Source organism: Prenolepis imparis, unplaced genomic scaffold (genome assembly GCF_030444845.1).
Source record: "Prenolepis imparis isolate NDT839.2.m4 unplaced genomic scaffold, iyPreImpa1.0 SCAF_4, whole genome shotgun sequence".
In the NCBI taxonomy this organism is placed as follows: Eukaryota; Metazoa; Arthropoda; class Insecta; order Hymenoptera; family Formicidae; genus Prenolepis; species Prenolepis imparis.
Genome location: NW_028141162.1, coordinates 20,660,328 through 20,681,207, shown reverse-complemented (window position 1 = coordinate 20,681,207; position 20,880 = coordinate 20,660,328). Strand labels below are relative to the sequence as shown.

General features: G+C 38.0%; 1 long non-coding RNA gene and 1 pseudogene across 1 annotated transcript; both read right to left on the bottom strand.

Annotated features, from left to right (window-relative positions):
• Window positions 1–759: 759 nt before the first annotated feature.
• LOC145935621 (uncharacterized) lies at window positions 760–3,105 on the bottom strand (annotated as a pseudogene).
• Window positions 3,106–5,255: 2,150 nt separating this feature from the next.
• LOC145935736 (uncharacterized) lies at window positions 5,256–6,609 on the bottom strand. The gene is made up of 4 exons (XR_014425262.1): window positions 6,475–6,609; window positions 6,056–6,155; window positions 5,504–5,606; window positions 5,256–5,398 (listed from the first exon to the last, which is right to left on the bottom strand). It is a non-coding gene; the product is annotated as an uncharacterized LOC145935736 (long non-coding RNA).
• Window positions 6,610–20,880: the final 14,271 nt, after the last annotated feature.

Here is a 20,880-nt window from a genome sequence, read left to right as displayed (position 1 = left end):
AAAGATTTATATGATCTGCACAATAATTTATATTAAAATCCTTATTAGTGTTTATATATTCGACTCAATATTATTATTGGTATTTAAATCTTTATCAATGTTATAAATACAATTATTAGGAAGAATCTCTGTCGAATTATTTGAATTATCTATAGCATTGACTTTTTCAATATTTAACTTACATTTAGCTAAATGTTTTCTAAATTTTGAATAAGTTTTGAACACGGAAGAATAGTTTGAAAAACAACATTGTAAGTTTAATTGCGAACCTTCATAAAACGAATAAATTATTATTGTCGACATAATTAATTGAACTTCCGATATAAAAAGTACAATTTGTACACATTTCAAGGCATGTTTTAAAAATATCTTAATCACTAAAATAGTTTAATCACTAAAATATCCTAATCACTAAAAATAGCTTAATCACTAAAATATCTTTACCATTAAAAAAATTATTAAAAACCAAGGCTAGGAAAGTTACTTTTTAAAAATAACTAGTTACCGTTACTCGTTACAGAGTAAAAAAAGTAACTAGTTACCGTTACTCGTTACCGAATAAAAAAAGTAATTAGTTACCGTTACCGTTATTTAAAAAATAACGATTCGTTCCTCTTTCCGTTACTTTTAATGCTAAATCGAGATAAGACTAAATAAAAAATAAATTTATTCTTAAAATGCAACTACAAGGATTATTTTGATTATAGAATTGTTTGGATTAAGATATAGGATTATCTAACTCACAAAATTATGTTAATTTTATCGATATTTTTTATTAACCTTTAATAAAAGTTGATATTCCATTAGATCATCATTTAGGCGACCTCTAAACGGTGACAATACAGAATTACCGATACGAAATAATCTTTCAACTGATACATTGCTTGGTAAAGCCGTATTAAACTTAATAAATAACTTTTTTAATGTTGGAAAATCTTGTAATAATTTAACATCAGATCTTTTTGATTTTAAAAATCGTTGCAGTTCTTCTTCTGACTCCGGAGTTGTTGATTGCCGATAAAAAATAAAAAAATCGTCATTATTTAAATTTGGAGAATTTTCACTTGAGCGAATGCCTAACAAATCTTCTAAATAGCTTTCAGCTACTTTTTTTTTCTCCACTTAACCAGTTTGTTTTAAATTTAGGATGTAGACAACTTGCGATTATTAATTCCTTCTTTTCGAATGTTGTACAAAATCTAAAATTTAAAATAACATATAGATACTAAAATTTTTATATTTTTATTGTTTTTTATACAATGTAAATTGTAAATACTGTATGTATTTTTTTAGTCTTTAATTTATAAATAGATTAACAAATTTGATTTACCTTTGATTTAAACCTTCCTGAATGGCTGTAACTAATGGCTGGTAATCCGTGAACTTATTTGTAATACTAATACTTTCTAGTTTTTCTTGTAAGCTGTTCAAAACAGGTAACAAATATCCCATACACATCCCCACTTCGCTTTGTAAGATGTCCAATGCCTTTGCCAAAGGTTCCATTACCTAAGAATCCAAGAAAATATGAAGAAATGCATTTTTTTTATCGTTTATACATATAATTTATATGTTTCAATTTTGTTATATTATATATGTGCATGTAATTTACCTGACAATACTCATCTAAAAATTTTATTTCGTCATTTGTCAATCTCTGTAAGTTACAATAATCCAAACATTGGTTTATTTTCTCTGAGCTGTCTTTCAAAAGAGTGACTAGTTGATATGCGGAATCAAAAGTTGAATTCCATCTATTATAACAACAAATAAATAAATAAGTTTTGTTTTTATATAATACATAATGCGTATGTGTGAGAATAATATATGTATATTCAAAAAAATATTAAGATATTTATTAAATTAAAATAAATATAGATAAATGAAAAATAGTAATAAAATATCTTTTTCCCTAGTAACAACGGGGGTTTTTAAATAAACGCCACAAATTTCTTTTATTTTATCTGCCACTTGCGTGGACTGATTTTGTTTATTCCATAATTTAAATAATTTTGCAAATGTTAGCCTGTATTTTTTTTATATAAAGCATTATTATTCAAAGCTTTTTCAGAATCTTTGGCTGCAATAAGATTAAGCGTGTGACTAACACACCTATGGTGTAGCGGAAGAGTAATGAAATCTTCTGCGTCTAAATCTTTTATTTCATCCGTGATTAATAAGTCATTTAAATTATGGAATTCCATGTTAGTCTCCTCATCATTTTCTTCTTTTTCAAATTCTCTAACAAATTTAAAGAATTTTATTTACAAAAAATTGTATTTATAAAAAAATTTAATGCGCTTTTAAATATAATTATGTATATAAAAATTATATATATATATATACATACACATATATATATATATATACACACACACACACATATATATATATATATATGTATAATCATATACAAGAAAAAAATTGTATATATTATAAAATGTTAATTTACCGAAATGCTTTGACAAAATTGGTACCATTATCTGTTGTTATACAACATACTTTATTTTAAATATGTTTTTTATTTTTTATATATCGCTAGTAAATTAATCAACAGGGTAGTTAAATTAATCGACCACACTAGCCAATGAATTTGTCTAAGTTATTACTTTATTGACCATATGGTTGTGGTCTTTATAAAGTATAACTTGAAATTATTAATTACAAATTTATACATACTTTATTTTGTATGTGGTATTCAAAAAATATGGAATTAATTGCTTTTGCTAAAACATCAAAAGTGTGTTTTCCTTTAATTCTACGGCAAGCCAGTGCGGTTGATTCCCTTTCTAAAGTTATTTAATTAATCCAATTAACCGTTATTCCTAAATAACTTCTATAAAAAATTCAAAGATTTTAATTGAATTATAATAAATATTAAAGAATAAAAATATACATTCATAAAAAATAAAATGCATTAATAAATTAATATATAATTAATATAAATAAATTAATGTAAAAATTAACTAAAATATATATAATTATGTAAATATTAAATAAAATATATAATCATAATTATATCTAAGCGAACTTTTTGCTTTGATCCATAAGTCTGCTGTAGTTGAGATAACTTCTATTTAATTGGTTTTCAAGAGTAGTTTTCATGTCACAATATGATTGACTAAGTTTTTCTCTTAACGTTTTTTGCACATTATTCGAATTGATGAAGGCAGTCCTATTTTAATTAAATCAATAAATGCAGGACTCTCTACAACTGAGAGGGGCTGATCATTTTCTAGTTTAATTAGTAACTTGAACAATTTGTATAATCAGACCCTTATACTGATTTTGCTGCAGAAATGTAATTTTACAGACCCCAAACAGTCACTATTGGATCTTACCAAAATGTTAACTATAATGCAGAACGGGTTCGATTATTTCAAAACTGATCATCAAAGCTTAAAATATTCTGAAACTTTGAATGCACTTATTAAACCACAATCGATCAATATTTTTGCATAGTTAGATTCTCGTTTAGCTGGAGAAAAACGCGAAGCTATCATATCAAATACAGAGATTCAAGTTATAAGTATAAAAATGGTCTTGAAAAAATTTTTCGAACTACCAAATATTTTATCTACAATTTTAGTATCTATTCGAGAATGTAAGCAATCGTGAAGCAATAGTTTCAAATCTTCAAAGTGAATTGTGGAAGAATATTGAGTCGAAATTTGAGGGAAAATCGAATCGACGAAGCGAGCTCCCGATCTGCACCTTGAAAGGTGGTACTCATGGTGGAAAGATAAAAAGTGAAGTATTCCGGTGGATGCGCAGTCATCCGAAAGTAGTGGGAAGTGATCCAATTAGATTTCACCCATTCGGCAAAATCATATGATTGATACTGCCATATGTATATTGCTGGCAATGTGCGTTAAATATTAAGTGTTGGAGTGTGATATTAAAGTGTTATTTTGGACATCAACATCATGCCGAATTGTTTTGTAAAAAATTGCAAAACTCGGACGTCTTATGTCTTCAATAAGAAAGTAATGTTTTATACATTTCCCCAAGATCCGGATTTGTGATCGAAATGATTGGAAGCTTGTCAGAAAGATAAAGAATACAAGAATAAAAATGGTAATTAAATTATGTTTTTAACATACATCGCTCATAACCTAAATTTTTTAATACAATAATTTTTATTGTAATTGTATCCAGAAAGAATATGCGAGATACATTTTAAATCAAACTGCATCGAGGAACAAATACATATTAAAATACATATTAAAATATACACATAAAAAATACATATTAAAATATACACTATAATTAAAATAATTATAAATATGTTTTTTTTTTATTTTTTTATTTTTTATATATCGCTAGTAAATTAATCAACAGAGTAGTTAAATTAATCGACCGCACTAGCCAATGAATTTGTCTAAGTTATGACTTTATCGACCATATGGTTGTGATCTTTATAAAGTATAACTTGAAATTATTAATTACAAATTTTTTCTTAAGTGAGAAAAATATTGGTCCGAAAGTCGCTGAATCGGGAATCGAACCCGAGTTTTTCGCTTTCCGGGCGACTGCTCTTACCTCTAAGCTATTCAGACCCTTCGAAACAATACTTCTCTCTTTTTGCTTTTATATAGTTATTTGTAAATAACGCCTTATATATCCGCCGACGTATACTAAACAGTTGGAAAATCATCTATACGGGTAGGCTCCATGATTAGGTCCAGGAGCAAATTTAAATATGTTTTTTATTTTTTATATATCGCTAGTAAATTAATCAACAGGGTAGTTAAATTAATCGATCACACTAGCCAATGAATTTGTCTAAGTTATGACTTTATCGACCATATGGTTGTGGTCTTTATAAAGTATAACTTGAAATTATTAATTACAAATTTTTTCTTAAGTGAGAAAAATATTGGTCCGAATTATTTTAATATTTTACAAATATTTATCAAAAATATTTTATAAATGTTTTTGGAGTCTTAGATTCAATAGATCATAAATATTTATCATAAATATCAGAAAAATATGTATCATAAATATTATGGTAGATATTATAATATATATTTAATAAATCATTATGCTAGAGAGACTTTTAAAAATATTTATATTTTCTTTAATAAATATATATATATAATTTTTTAAATGAAAAATTAAGTAAATTAAAAATAAAATTGAATATAAAAAAGCTTTGTAGAAAATTTTTTTATTATATAAAAAATAGATTTTGAATAACTTTTATAAATACATTAAACTAAGATTATATCCAAATTATCAAAATAGAATGCCTTTTAACCTAAATATTGTTTTTATTAGTATAAGTAGCATCGTAGCCACTCGTCGATCGTTTCACGTATGCTATAAGTTTTCTTCTTCATCAGAGGAGTCTTTTTCAAATTCTTGTCTCAAATTTGGGTTTTTATAACCACATTTACTGAAACAAATAATTTTTAATTATTTATCTTACATTTTAACAAATACATTATAACATAAATTAAATAAATTTTTTTAAGTACAAAAATTTTGTATTTTTTACTACTTTAATTTATTTTTCAGTCGAGATGCCGAATTGTCTAGCCAATAAGCTATAGCTACTTTTATATTGTCTTCTGTTGCTGAAGGTATATGCATTTATACAGCTTCTGTAAAAATAATACATATATGTATGTATTAACGTGAGTCTCTGTAAAAGTGAAAGATTTGTTTTCCAATAGTGTTTTATTTATTACGTAGCTGAAAAGACACAAGTATCGAAACGTTTTACGTTTATATGTAAGCATTGTTGATAAAGGATAAACATCAATAAATTTTCTTGATGAATTATTCCACTATTATGTTACTGCTCGCATAGGCCTTCCACAGATTATTGTTACATACAGTTTTAATATATTTACATTTGATAAAATAAGAAATGTATACTTATGCTACAAATATTGTGATGTAAGCTGCGATCAAAACTGCACTATGAATGCTTTGAAACATCATCTATTTTTGTTCTATATTCCATGAAAATATTAAGATAGAATGATATTTTGTGAAGCATTCGTAGCACAGTCTTGACTGCGCAGCTATATATGTATATATTACTTACTGATATGTTGGATTGGAATTGTTTTCCTTTTCCTTTTTCTTATCTTTTCTTTTTTTTCAATTTCCTTGTGTCTTTAATTTTTGTGATATTTTGTGTTTTTCTGCGAACATAAGATATAAATATAATTAATAATTCTCATAATTTTTAATTCAATATTGTTGCAATAATTTGGAGCTCTACGGAGCTCAAAATCATAACGCACGTTTACTGAATTTTATATAGAATATCATTTTATATAGAATGTCGAAACAAGTAAAATTATTTATATTAATGTTTAAAAAAAATTACAAAAGTGTATAATAAGTAATATATCTTACCTCTTAAAAAAATCCAATTACCACAAAAATATGATATCGAGTATTGCAACCTAAGTATGCTCACCTAACCTAAAAAAGTATGTATTAAAAAATATAACATACCTTCAGCTGAAGCACTCCGAAAAAACTAAAGTATTTTGACTTTATATGGGATTTGTATGGGACTCCACAAATAAAACCAAAAATCCTTGTAGAGAGCAAAAATCGATGTTTAGCCGAAGATAAAACGACACTTTTCAAAGACACGTTATAGAACTCTAAGAGCCAATTTCACCAACGTTGGTTAACTTTAATCTTCAGTTAAACTATATCTTTGTCTCTTTTCAGATACATTCTTAAAAAGAGACAAAGATATAGTTTAACCGAAGGTTAAAGTTAATCGACGTTGGTGAAATTGGCCCTAAGGCACGTTTACAAAAGAACTTTCTCTTGCTTGATGAAACATACAACAGATACAGTCGGATATTAATTTGCACTCCATGAAACAGATGGCGTTTCCAGTAAATAGTTAAAAAATATTTACAAAATAATTACCATAAATATTTATTTTTACTTACCATAAATATTATATAAAATATTTTATCTATATTTTAATAATATGTCAAATAAAGATTTTTATAAAATATGTATAAAATATTTATATAATATTTTTAAAAAATATATATTCATAAATATTTATGAATATTTATCATAAATATTGTGTGCTGTCTGGGTAATTATATAAAAATATGAATGAATAATTATTTTATTAATTATATATTAATTAATAATTATTTATATATTTTATTTATATATTCTATTTATTTATTTATATTCTATCATATATTATTTAAATTATTATTGAATAAACATAGGAAATATATAAGTAATCTGTTCGAAATGAGTTCAAAAAGAATTCAATATTCAAATTCATTATGAATTCACATAATTTAGTCAAAATGAGTTCAAAAAGGATTCAATATTCAAATTCGTTATGAATTCACATAATTTAGTCAAAATGAATTCCTAGAGAATACGTATTCAGTAATCGTTAGTTCCTTTATTTACCGCTATGCGACGTACGATGCGCTATCTATCTCGTATTTAAGATTTGTTATTAGAATTATATAAAGCAGAGCTGTCCACGTTTTGCACTTTTCGGCCGATTTCCGAGGCTCACCGCCTAGCGGCCCCCACTTACGCTCGAGACCTTAGCAACTACGGTTATCGGGCCACGCGTTGCTAAGGTCTCGAGCGTAAGTGGGGGCCGCTAGGCGGTGAGCCTCGGAAATCGGCCGAAAAGTGCAAAACGTGGACAGCTCTGATATAAAGCTTGCAAAAAGTGGCTATGAAGATTAAAGTAGTCGGATATCCAAATATTACTGGTGTAAACAGAATGAATTTACACAGTTTCTACGTATATTTTCTTATCTCTATTGAATGTCTGCAATATTTCTGCAGTCTTATGCGATGCAGTATTGATATATCTTTAATTATTAAAGCATAAAAAAACAGAAACATCTTTTTGGCCAATCAAAATCAGTTATTATATTCTATATACAGGGTGTCCCATAATTCGCGAACCACCCGTCAGTTGCAGGTAGAGTAGGTTAAACTGAGTAAAAATGTCCTCTACCATTTTGCGATTTTCTCAATAATTAATGAGAAATAAATTAAAGAAAATCAGCCAATTCGAGCGATGATAAGCGTGCAGCGAGAAGAGACAGCCCACTCGAGGGTCCAGAGTTAGCGCTCCTCGTATGTAGTTACTGTCTTTTGTAAAGCGCTCCTCCCCGCTTCATCGCGCGCCTAGCAACCGTGTAACATTATACTGTTTCTTTTCGCCGCATGCTTAGTAACGATATGAAACTGGGCTGTCTTTTCTCGTCGTCGTCACGCGAATTGACTGATCTTCTTTAATTTATTTCTCATTAATTGTGAAAATCGCAAAATGGTAGAGGACTTTTCTATTCAGTTCAACATGCTCTACCTGCAACTGACGGGTGGTTCGCGAATTGTGGGACACCCTGTATACATACATATATTAAACCTCAAAATTCATTAATATATGAAAAAATAAAAATTGATTTTTTATACGCTTCATTTTTCCGCTCATAGTCTATTAACTGTTAAGCAATCATCGCGATGAATTCGAAAAAGCACTTTGATAAAAGTTCTACTAGAATACTATTTAAAATTAATTTTGAATTTATTGCGAATTCTTAATAGTTCTTTTGGCACAGATATAGGTTAGAAAAAGACTTCATTTCAGAATTCGGGTATTCAAAAAGAATTCTTCTCGAATTCGCTGTGCTATCTGGGAAATGTCGTTCTCTGACATGATCTATTTGCCAATTATCACCTTCATCGTTATTAATAAAAACATTCCACAAAAAAGGGATATCCATCATCCTTATATATTTAATATGTTTATTCAGTAATAATTTAAATAATATATGATAGAATATAAATAAATAAATAGAATATATAAATAAAATATAAATAATTATTAATTAACATATAATTAATAAAATAATTATTCATTCATTTTTTTATATAATTATTGATTAACATTTAATTAATACAGTGAGTTATAAACAGTTATTCGTTTCTTTCCATAATTCTATCAGTAAAATGTATTTTCTATCAGTATACATACTTCTTTTATTAATAAACATTTTAGAGAAAATAAAACTGTTATTAATATTTAGAATAATAGTTTAAAATAATAATAAGGTACGCACCTATTACTTGTGCTAGCTCTTAATCCGATTGTTGCTGAGACAACGCAATGTTAACCTTTGGAGACGGTTAAAAATTAAGAAGGTGGGGGACGAGGGTATTATTAAGAAACCCGAAGGTACGCCGGTAGTCTCACATCTATCCAAGAAGGACAAGGGCATCAAGATTGTCGAGAATGTTCGTATTGTGCCGCCCCAGGATTGGAGAGTGGTCTCCAATAGAAGAAAAAGGAGGGCGACAGTGATGTCTGCATCAGCAACAGCAGCAGCAGTAGTAGCAGCAGCAACGGGAGCATGAACACCAGCATCATCGGTTTTCTCCTTTTCTTCGGGACCTTTCGGATATGCAACTTCCTCTGGAGTACAGATGGGTGGACCCTTGGTTAAGGCCCCCTCTGTGAGAACAGCTAGGCCTGACAATAGAATGAGTAAGCCAGAACAGCAGCAGCAGCCGCCGCCAAAGAATAGGAGCATTAATAGGAGGAAGAGGACCGCGGTGGAAAAGACCTCGGCGCGGCCATCAGACGATCCAAGGTGACATCCAAGATGACAAGCCGACGCGGACTGACGAGGATGGTGCGACGCGGACGACGCGGACGACGCGGACGAGGCGGACGACGAGGACGACGACGTTGTTGATCGCGCGCGCTTCTTGCGCCTCCTCCTGTCCCTCTCTCGCGCCTCTCGCGCCTGTCTCGCGCGACCCGCCTGCTTCGCGGCGAGTTTCGCCAAATGCATGGCTTTCCTCGCGCCCTCCACCGTCACGTTGCGACGCGCCGTCTCGTTGTCGCGCGCGACGACGACCCAGTGATTGAGCTGGGTCTGGGCGGAGAGGAAGCGGAACGGGAACACGTCGAACGTTTCGACAGCGGCGCGCAGTCGTCGCTCCACCTCCTCCCCGTCCCGAGGCCAGCGGAGGCTGGCGCGAACCACGTTCGCCATCGTCGTTTCGGGCCTCGTCGCCATGGCGCGCAACACCACGTCGGCCGTCACGGTCTTAATGATCTTGACCGTACAATTTACCGCACGTTCGGCGTACATGGCCAAGAATTTGGCCATGCCGAACGTCGACGCCCGCCCACCCTCCGTCGCCGCGTTCGCGAGCTCGTTCACGAGCTGCGCCTGATCCAGTCCGTTCTGCGCCGGCTGGCTGAGGCCGCAGCACCGCGTGTACGCCCACGCGGCCACGCACACCTCGAGATACACGGCCGCGTGCTCGGGCGCGTTCATTCCAGGCGGCATGAGTCGCTGTATCTGCGCGACGTGCCGCACCGCCTCGGACACGTCGTTTGGGAGACGCGAGGCGTGGAGGGGCACGTAGGCGTCGTCCCACTCCGCGTCGGCGCCCAACTCGGCGCACGAACGCAGACGCGCGACCCCGGCCTGTAGCGAGACGGCCTCGCTCCCACCCGCGAACACCGTTCGCATGAGGTCGTAGTTATATCGCGTGCTACGGCCGTGCACAAAATATAGGAGGCGCAGTTCGGCGCGCGCCACTTGCGCGATCGCGTGGCGCTGCGGCCACGCGAGTGTATCGGCGCAGAAATCTGCGTCGTGGACGCAGCGCCTAATCGTGCCGAGGTCGGCCCCGACCGTCTGGTCGAAGTGCTCCGGCCATCCCGACACGCGCGTGATGAGCCAGTTCGCTCGAGCTCGAGCACGAGCGTCGGCTCTCCGGGCATAAAAACGCGCAGTCGCTGAACGGTGGCGGCGATCGACTCGTGGCGCGTCGAGTCGAACGTCGTCACCTCCTCGATGCGGAGCGCGTGGCCGCGTCGCGCGTAATTTATTGCGTACGCGCTTATGTCGCGCACATATTGGCGCGCGTCGTCGCGCAGTTGTTTGTATCTTTTCCCCCCACTCTCGGCATAATAGCCACCAGGTAGGAGGGCAGATAGCCCGAGTCGCCCGGCCGCGACATTTTCGCCGACGCGTTGTAACATTGCGCGAAGGTGATGGCGTGCTCCTCGCGTGGCGGCGAGGCGTGTCGAGAGAAGTATCCGTAATCGGTCAGATGACCGATACGGAATCGATCTATTTTGTCGTCTAAGCGGACGCATCCGCGGAAGAGCGACTCGTAGTCGCGGCGGACGCGCCCGCTTAGACGAACCAGCAGCGCCTGGTCCGCTGCCTCGCACCGCAGTGTGTCGGCGCGGTGTACTTGGACGACGTCCACGTGTGGGTGGTCCACCAGGACGATGCGCGACAGGAGCACGCGCGCGCGGGCTCCTTTGCCAAGCGCAACCCGTGCTGCGCCACGTAGAATCGCGCGTACGACATGCCGCACGTCTCGCGCAGATCTCGCGACTCGATGGTGGCGGTTAAATGGCGAGCGAATCGCGCGAAATCCGCCTGGAAAATCGGAAACTTGCCCCGCCGCGGGCGGTCTCGCAATCCGCGTCCAGAAGCGCGGCTGCGCACAACACCACCTGTCGCACAAAAGATTTTGTGCACGTGGTGAGGCGGCCCTCCTCGTGCTTGGTCGCGCGTTGCGTTACGTCGCGCAGAAAATCACACTCCTCGTTGTATTGGAACACGACGAATAATATTCGGTCGTCGACCGACGCGAGCCGAAACTCGGAAAAGGGCCGATCCTCCCGAGCGTGAAGATCGCCCGTCGCCGCCAATCCGTGGCGTCGATGCTCCTCCGACAGAGCGGGAAACTGCGCTCGCGCCTTTAAATATCGCGTCATTTTAATATTCTCGCAGCGCAATATTCGCGCCGGACGCGTGTACAGTGAGGCGCCCACCTCGCAAGCGAAAGGCTCGATCGTCGAGCAACATACGAGGATGGAGTCGATGTCCTCGATTTTCGCGATCCCTTCCGCGGGGCCGATGCGTTCTACGGGCCGTGGATGCAGCGACCCTAGAACACGGACGCCGGCGTCGGCCATGTCGCGACGAACCTGAAAGAAATAAAAAAATTATTAAATGTACAACCCACACGCAAACACACACGCAAACATGCAAACACACACGCAAACACACACGCAAACATGCAAACACACACGCAAACACGCTCAAACATGCAAGCACACACGCACAAAATGTTCAACTTACCTCGCTAGGCCCGACAATCGGCCGTAAAGTCGCACGAGACCAACTATCCAAGCTCGACGATCGCGAAACCTGAAAAAGAAAAAAGAAAACATTAGTCGACAGATACAACACACACACACCAAGGACCACGACGGACCATTCGGGTGTTCCTTTGGGTTTTGGGGAACGTAAAAAAAAATTAAGACATTTAAATAAACATATTCCCTCGCTCCTCCGAGTCCCCCGTACCACCGCCACCATCGTCACCACCATTACTAGACGTGGATGTCCAGTGATGGTGGTGACGATGGTGATGGTGGTCGGGCCTTCGAGAGGAACGAAGGGTGCATCAAGGATACAAAGGAAAGAAACAAATTAATTCGCCAACTCACCTGTCTAGTTGCTCCAAAGTCGCCTCCGACTCGTACGATGAAATATATATATATATATAAATAAATTTATATACATCCGAGAGAATCTGAAAAGAAAGAATAAACGTTAGACGCATCGCGATCGCATGAATCTCGTATAGAATCTAACGGTGGATGCTACTTACCCAAGGATATCCTCGGTAGTCGCCAAAGTCGTCTTTAAAAAGACGGTTGTCACACGATCTCGAAGATCTGAAAATAAGAGGAGAAACGAGGTTAAGAGATTGCTGCAAATATATATATATATATATATATACTTATATATAAATATATTTGAAAAAGGGTTACTTACCTATGTCGCCAAACAAGGCCGCCGTAATAGTCTTTAAAAAGACTGATAGTCTTAAAAAAGACTGGTGTTGAGAGCCTGGTAAATCGCAGATATCGCAACAATGAAGAATATCGCAATGATAATCTGTAACAGAAAAAAAAATTATATTATTACACCAGGCGAGACGCTAAAAGTGTCGAGTCGCCGTAACTCGAGAACGGCGAGAGATACGAGGTCGGGCCAAGTCCCCCTTCGAGATTACTATACCCGAGGAACAAAAAAGGTCCTTTGGTCGGACCTCGTATCTCTCACCGTTCTCGAGATACGTAATTTTAGGACCTCCTGTCCTCTTCAAGGTCCCGTAACCTTGAAATGCGTCGAGCTACAAGGTCGCGCCAAGGCTCGTTGGAAAGCTGCATTCAAGCCCTTTCCAACGAGCCTTGGCGCGACCTCGTAGCCCCACAGGTTCCCGAGTTATGGGCGTTTGAAGTTTCGAAAGTGTCGAAAAATTGTTATTTACGAAAACACGCACCGACACGGTACGCTCTGGAATCCCCAGATGGATAGCCGAATTTTCGAGCTCGCTCGACCTTGTTCATTTTGTATCTTCCAAACGGAGCGAGATACGGCCTTGGACCAAGAGTGCTTTTCTATAGATCCAGGGACCCTCTATCCAACGGTACCATCCCCGAGCCCCTGGGGCGACAGGGGGTGGTGGAAGGGGAGTGTTTTGGCAACTTTTGAACGGAGCGAGATACGGCCTTAGACCAAGAGTGCTTTTCTCTAGATCCAGGGACCCTCTATCCAACGGTACCATCCCCGACCCCCTGTGGCGACAGGGGGGGTGGAGAGGGGGTATTTTGGCAACTTTGGAACGGAGCGAGATACGGCTTTCGAACAAGAGGGCTTTTCTCAGGTTCCAGGGATGCTCTATCCAATGGGATCATTCTCCCCTCTCTCCGGTTTACCTCACCCCCTTGAGGGGTTGAATCTTGGAATATCGTAAGAGAGAGAACCGAGATTTTCGAAACACCGCGTCTCTGAAACTCGACGAGATCCATGAATTTGAACCGTGGGATCGGTCTAAGCTCGGTGGAGGGTTCTCGCTCGTGATTGGTAGGTTTTCAAAAATAGCGATATCTCGGAAACGGTTAGCGATGGAAGATTTTTTTCAACGGGGTCCATCTACGTTCGTAGAGAGCTTCTCGCGCGTGATTGGTCGATTTTCAAAATTCCGATATCTCGAGAACGGTGCGTCGCAGATTAGTGGTTATAGGCGCGTTGGATCACATTAGCGAGCGCGTTCATGTTCATAAAATAAATTTAAAAACAAAATTTTTTTTTTTTTTTCGTTAATATTAAATTTATTTTGCATTATCGAGGGACGAAAGTGTGTGGATTTCAACGGGACAATGGTACCTTGCATCACGCGAAACCCCATCGCTGTGCGACCGATACTTTCAGAGATATAAATTTTCAAAGTTTTTTTCCTTTTTATTTAATTATAATTTTTCTATCAAAGATAGAAGGACGAAACTCGCAAGGTACAAGGAGTTTAACGATACCTACTTTGTCGCCAACAGACATGGCTGTGCGATGTATAGTTTTCGAGATATTAATTTTACAAGTATTTTCGTTATTATTTAATTACAATTTTTCTATCAAAGGCAGAAGAGCGAAACTCGCAGGGTACAAGGAGTTTAACGATACCTACTTTGTCGCCAACATACATGGCTGTGCGACGTCTAGCTTCCGAGATATTAATTTTACAAGTATTTTCGTTATTATTTAATTACAATTTTTCTATCAAAGACAGAAGAGCGAAACTCGCAGAGTACAAGGAGTTTAATGATACCTACTTTGTGGCCAACAGACATGGCTGTGCGATGTTTAGTTTCCGAGATATAAATTTTCAAAGTTTTTTCGTTTTTATTTAATTATAATTTTTCTATCAAAGATAGAGGGACGAAACTCGCAGGGTACAAGGAGTTTAACCGTACCTACTTTGTCGCCAAGAGATGGCTGTGCGATGTTTAGTTTCCGAGATATTAATTTTACAAGTTTTTTCGTTATTATTTAATAACAATTTTTCTATCAAAGACAGAAGAGCGAAACTCGCAGGGTACAAGGAGTTTAACGATACCTACTTTGTCGCCCAGAGAGATGGCTGTGCCATGTATAGTTTTCGAGATATTAAATTTCAAAATTTATTCCTTTTTATTTAATTCAATATTTTCTATCAAACACATTGGGACGAAACTTACAGGATAGGAGGGGGCTATCGATACCTAGTTGCACGCAAAGCCAGATGGCCGTGCGTCTGATACTTTGCGAGATATTAATTTTCATAATATTTTCCTTTTTATTTAATTTTATTTTTATATACAGAGACGAAGGGATGAAACTCGGGGGATCGATAGAGTTCAATGGTACCTACTTGGTCGCCAAGGGAGACAGCTGTGCGACCTGTACTTTTCGAGATTGAAATTTGCCAAGTATTATCGTCTTTATTTAATTATATTTTTTCCAACAAATATATTGGGACGAAACTACCACGGTCCTACGGGCTCCTCGGTGGTACCTACTCGATCGCAAAAGAAGATAATTGTACCTCTCATACTTAACGAGATACAAATTTGAAATACTATAAATCTTAAAAACGTCGTCTACTCGTACATGGATTTTCGACATGTCGCTCTTGGACGGCTGACGGTGCTGCGCCAACTCGAAATCTCGGATTACTCGGTGGACTTGGACAAGTTGGAAAACTGCGAGTCGGATGAGACTTGGAATATCTGGCGTAGAGTAGCCAATACTTGGGACTTGATCGTTAAACGGACGAGAGCTACAGAGTTAGAGCTAGAGAGAGAGAGAGAGAGAGAGGGAAGGAGGGAGGGAGGGAGGGAGGGAGAGGGTGAGAGGGAGAGAGAGGGAGAGAGGGAGAGAGAGAGAGAGAGAGGGGCTCCGCCCCTTCCCCCTGCACCCCCATCCTCGCCTTACGCGCGACTACTGGGGGGCTTCGCCCCCCCGAATCCCCCAAAGTGTAGCCGATAGCTCGCTTCGCCGCCAAAGTTTTTCAAACACTCGCGCGATTCGAGGAAACGTTGAAACGACCGAGTACGAATTATCCAACGGGTCCGAGAAAGTGTTTGTCCATTTACCAAAATATCCCTAGATCCCTCGAAACGTGAAATTTTTTCATAAAATTTACAATCAACTTGACTTTTGGCGTTTGAATCGCAAAGTGTCGACAATTTTGGAAAAACTCTCATTCCCGGGTCAGGATGGAGGGCGGTCGGGATGGATTCGAGTCAGGATGGCGCCGGGTTACGTCGAGCGAGGTCTCGGGTCGATTTTCAATCATTCGTTATTTTTCACCATTCTGCAATCTCTAGAGCGCTGAGCGAGGAGGTCGAAAGTGGTGGTGGTTGATCGAGCCCCTTCGAACCACGTTCGTACCTCGATCAACCACCTTCGAACCACTTTCGAACCACGTTCGTACCTCGATCGACTAAATTTAAAATTATAATATAAGTAAGCTGTCGCATACTGAAATTATTACGAGCACGTGCGGATATATAATACTTGTATGTGTGTGAGGAAAATGAGAGAACCAAGAGAATATTATTTCAATAAATTTATTCAATAAAAATTTATTCAATAAAAGGGTGTGGTGATTCATTGTGATGATTCGACCACCAATTAACACAACTCATGGATACATAAAATAATGTATTATAAACATTTATTTAAAATATCTGTACACTGTTTATTTTACAATATATTTATCTATAATTTTATAAATAAATACAAATATACATATAATATACATATACTATACAGTTTTTAAAACAAATATTATTTACAAAGGTATTTTATAATGTCCCCATGGTAATGTATCAGTGGTTTCAGGTATGATATACCGCTTGTCATCGTGAGGACTTAGAGCAATTTTCGTCTCGCGAATGGTGTATACTTCATGCAATTTCGATCTTATACATGACTGACTACGTGTCATTTCAATCTCTTCATTCAAACACCGCGTGTAATCATCAAACGTTATCGTTCTCGCGACAACGTTACTCTTGACACCTTTTACTTTTTTGGTATCTTTCTTACCATCCACTCGTAATGCATACATTTTTGCTCTAAGTCCTTCAAATTCAGTCATTATCGTACCGTTGTTTTCATCTTTCATTAGACCAGGTACCTTTTTATTCACGAGCGGTATACCGTACACATTGTCCGCAGTGTAATCGCTCGTATCAAATTTGTCGAGGTTGCGCTTTATATTCTCGTACACATCTTCGCATTCGATGTGGTATATTAGGCTGTCTGTGTCGGTGTACATTACCCGGCATCTGTCACGATACAGCGGTGACATATACTCATGATGAAATTCATATAAACATGTTTTGGAGATGTCGAGTATGCACATGCCAACATAGATTGGTTTATAAAATTTTACCTCGAGTTTGCGTAATTCGACAGCGATTAGATTTCCAGAAAAGATGCTTCTACTGTGGAAATTTGGTTTCGCAATCATTGCCTCTGCACTGTGTCTTCCTTCCCAATGTGTGATAAGTTTTACATCAACCCGATTACGCACATTTTCCATCGTTTTGCCGAATACTGCATTATTCATCAATTTATATAAATTTTTTTCAAAATTATTTTTTGCTTGCGTTCTAAATTGCGTATTAATTTCGATATAATTTCGAACCCATGGAGATTGCGCGAATTGTAATATGCGATGTATTTTTGCAACGCGAAGGCCGTGACGCGTACATTGCTGCAAGTTGCGGTAGTGTATCACATATCGCTTCTTGTCGTATAGCGTTGCGAGAAGCTTATCTTCCCGCTTGCCTGGCGGCTTGTCGCGTGTCGGGCAAAACGGTAGGTCAGTGTGCGTGTCGTGAAGATGTCGCGGATATTCTAAATCTACCTCGAGGATGTAGCCTGTGGGTGAATCGAGCGCGATAGATGATGTGTCGAAATTAGATACATCGTCGACTCATTGAAAATCAGCATAAGGCAATGGTTGACACATTGCCCATCCATACAAATTATTTACATCGAAATACATTAGATATGAAGATGGTTTCAATGGATTGTACGACTGCATATACTTGTTATTAGCGTGTGCATATCTGTTTGAACATTGACTCAATCCATCGCGTATACCCCGTTCGATAAACATTACCATGTCAACGTCTGTAAGTAATTCGAACGTAATTTTTGTGTGCTTTAACATGGCGTCCCACGTATACCCGGGGAGAGTATAGTAATACGCGGGGTCGAGCCCATAACTCTCGATACATTTATCCCGGAAATTTTCAAAAATGTCGGCTAATAACATAACATCAGTTTTTAAATATAAGTCGCTATATTCGTCCAGCGTTCGAACGGAGAACCGCTCCCATACGTTTTCAGCGTGCGCGTAATCGTTCTCGGATACAGTGTCGCCGGTCAAGGAACTATAAAACGATTCGCGGTGGTAGACACGTATCATGCAACCTTTCAAAACAGTTGATGTATTCATATGGAAAGACACCTTTCCGTGTTAATAAATTGAAATTTTCGGTAGATAAATTTTGAAATTTCAATTGTAAATTTTTGAGTTTATCTTTACTTAGAAATGATGCCAATTTGTCGAGACTAGTATTGAGAAATTTATATGAATCGATAAAACGTGATTTAATATTTCTGGATTTGTCTTCTTCAATTTGAACATTTTTTGTAAATGATATATATTTTTCTTTAGTTATTGAAGTAATTCGATTCCCCCTTCGAACGCTGTAGCTATTTCCTTAATTATGAAATGTGAGTCGTAACCGGATAAATTATGAAATACTATTGGAATACAAAAAGAGTTTTTATAATTTAAGTTGCAATTTGAGTGTGCTGGACCTCTGTACCGCCCGGTCAGATGGCAATGATCGCGTACGCGTGTATCGTCATCTTGCGTGAATGGTTTCTCACATATATGATAATGTGTCGCGCTATGAAATTTTTCCCACTCGTCTGATGTTAAATTTACCATGGGGACGTTAGTTGCTAAAATATTCTTTACGCGTATCGCTAAATTTTGTAGTTGTTCGGAAAACCACGAAACGCAATCTACACTATGACGAGAATAATACTCGGATAATGAATCGTTATATGAGCAATGTACATAATATGCTATACTAAATACTTGGTGATGTTGATATAAATTCTTTTCTTTTTCCTTCTTATCCGTCTTTGTCAGCACACATTCGAGGTCAGCGTATACGACAAAAGGAAGTCGCTCTTTGCGATTAAAGTTGTTGAACGCGAGCCACTTGTCCTTATCGCTCGGTAATCGGATGGCGCAGTCATTCATCTCTCCGCAGTCTACCATATGTGATTGCAGTTTGTCTTCAGACCCGAAATAATTCAGACATCTGTAAAATAACAATTATAAACAATTGCACATTTATTTATATAATTTGCAATAAATATACGTACCGATCGCAGATATATTTCTTGTGATCTTTTTTGCTCAATTGCGAACTGACAAGCCTGGAGAGATTCTTGATCCATGCGAAATGACCTACGCTGTTGTGATCTTCCACGTAAAGTAGTAGTATTGGTTTTATTGAATTCCCCTTAGGGTTACAATATCTTTACATAAAGGAAACAACAAAACATAACAAACTTATAGTCTTAGTCTCCTCACTCTTTCCCTGCTATCTTCATTCCCTATCACGTAATCTATTACCGTATTCCCTCTTCCCCCCGTAAATGTCCATTCCCCTTCCTCATCCCTTCTTATATTACCGTTTAGTATGCTCCATCCTCTTTCTTCTATAAACTCACACAATTTCCTTCCTTCTGCATTCGTCACCCTATCTTTTGATCTTCTCTTACCTTCCCCCTCTTCCTCCTCTTCTGTCCTCTCCTCTCCTCTCACTCTTCCCCCTTCTCTTCCTGTCCTCGCGTTAAAATCCCCCCTATAATTGTGTGCACTCCTTCTTCCTTATCCTCCATCCACTGCTCCATTTCCTTTACCGCTTTTTCCATTCCCTCTCTTACATATACCCCCACTATCTTCCATCTCTCCCCTCCCGCTTTGACTCTCCCCACCATAAATCCCTCCCTTTCCTTTTCTATCTTTACTCCCTTCTCTGTTATCTCTTTTCTGACTCCCATCATCATTCCTCCTATCGCTCTTCCTTTCTTACTCTTTCTACTCGCCCATTGTGCCTCCCATATATACCCTTTCGGTAAGTTCCTTTTGGCTTTCTTCCAATCCTTTTCCTCTAGCCATGTTTCTGCCAGCACATATTCTACCTCCCATTCTTCTAGCCCCTTCCAAAAATCCTTATCCTTATTCCCTATTCCCGCTATATTCCAAAACACCATCTTCCATCCTCCTCTTCCCCCCTCTCTCTTCCTCTCCTTGCTTCCCCCTACTTCCCCCCTCTCCCTTTCTGTCCCCCCTCTTCCCCCGCTTCCTCTCTTCTTATATTCCCTCTCTTATCCTTCAATACCTCCTCCTCCTCATCCCATCTCCACCATTTATCCCCTATTCTTATCCTCCCGTTTCCTACCCATGCCCTTTCCCCCTTCCTCTCTTCCATCCTTGCAATCTCTCCCAGCTTCCCTCTTACCTTTCTTTCCCTCCAAGTTAAATCCGCTCCAATCCTTTCTTTTCTGCCCCTTAACCTTCTTTTCTTCTCCATTACCTCCCACTTTTGCTCCTCCCTCTCTAGCTCCGCCATCACCATCTCCCTCCCCTTCTCTCTATCCTCTCCTATCTTCCTAATCTTCACTATCTTCACTTTTGCTTCTATCTCCTCCATCAGCTTTTCTGCCCCCTCTCTCCTCTTTCCTTCCTTTACCTCCAGCCCTCTTATCATAATATTCCTCCTCTTTTCCTCTTTTTCCATTACCTCCCATTTCCTCTCTATTTCCCCTACCCTCTTTTCCATTCCCTTTCCTACGTCTACCCCCTCTTCTGTCCCTCCTCTTCCTATTTTCCACCCCTCCATCGTCTTTTCCAGCCCCTCCATTCTCTTCCTCA